A 1138-nucleotide genomic window follows, 5' to 3' on the forward strand; every position below is an offset into this window, starting at 1 on the left:
GATCTGTTAGCGTCTGCCATCATTCATCAAGAAAGGCTGGACATGGTGCTTAGCGACATGGTTTAGTGGGTGATGCTGGTGGTAGGGTGATGGTTGGACCATGTGAGATATGTTCATCTGATTCATATCAGTCTGGAACAATGCTAGGGCCACATGGTGTGATGAATGTGACCTTCTGTCTTACATACCCTTGTATAACCACAAGTCTAAGAAAAACAGAGTGGTTAATGTATATAATTCTTGTATCTTGCAAAGGAATGTTTTAGCAATTCGTGTCAATAGAGAGCTTGAAGGGAAATGTATTTGTAGGCTTTTCCTTGAAGTCTGACATCTGGGGGGGTTCAGAATAACTGCTAACTATTATGACTATTGCGTGGGACACTATGCAAGTCTCTGGTATCTGCCCAGGAGATCAAGGAGACGGGGAGAGCTGAAGAACAACTAAAAGACAAAGCTTGCAGGGGACGTCGCACAAGTCTCTGACATACAGCCAAGTTGGAAAAGAGGGAGGAAGACTAGGAGCCTTCAGCACGAGAGACCCCCAGAGGGACCACCGGAGACTGATACGCATGCTCCAGTAGGAGGGTTTGGATTCCAGAATCTAATTATAATAACCTTGGTTTTTTTAGAAGTAGTAATGAATATGTATTAGCCTAGGAGCATAAAAATCAGCTGCTTGATGTAACTGGTGTGCGTCTTGGTGGGGCAGAGACTCCCGGCGCACCCAGCGCTGTTTGCTTACCTCTATTCCTTTAATAAATTGCAAACTTTGATTATAGCCCTATTTTGAAGACTGAGCCATTTATTACAGACCGGATGACCTTGGAGGGCTTTCCCCACCCTAACGAGCCTATGCTTTTTCTTCCCGCCAGCTGCAAGGCGCCCACAGCCCCCTGCCCCAAAACACTCCGCCATTTAGCGCTGGGAGAGCCACCACCCCACTTTCTGTCCCTAGCCTAGAAGGAGGAGACACCCTCAGGGCGGGCAGGGACTGACAGAGGCGACAGCAGTGCCTGCCCCCCCCCCCCCCATCTTCCCGCCCCGCGCTTTCAAACAGCCCGCGCCGCTGCCGGGCACAAGATGGCGGGCGCCCCGCGGCCGGGCATGGCGGCGGCGGGCGGGCGGCAGGGGGCGCTGG

Source organism: Anas acuta, chromosome 1 (assembly GCF_963932015.1).
Source record: "Anas acuta chromosome 1, bAnaAcu1.1, whole genome shotgun sequence".
Taxonomy (NCBI): domain Eukaryota; kingdom Metazoa; phylum Chordata; class Aves; order Anseriformes; family Anatidae; genus Anas; species Anas acuta.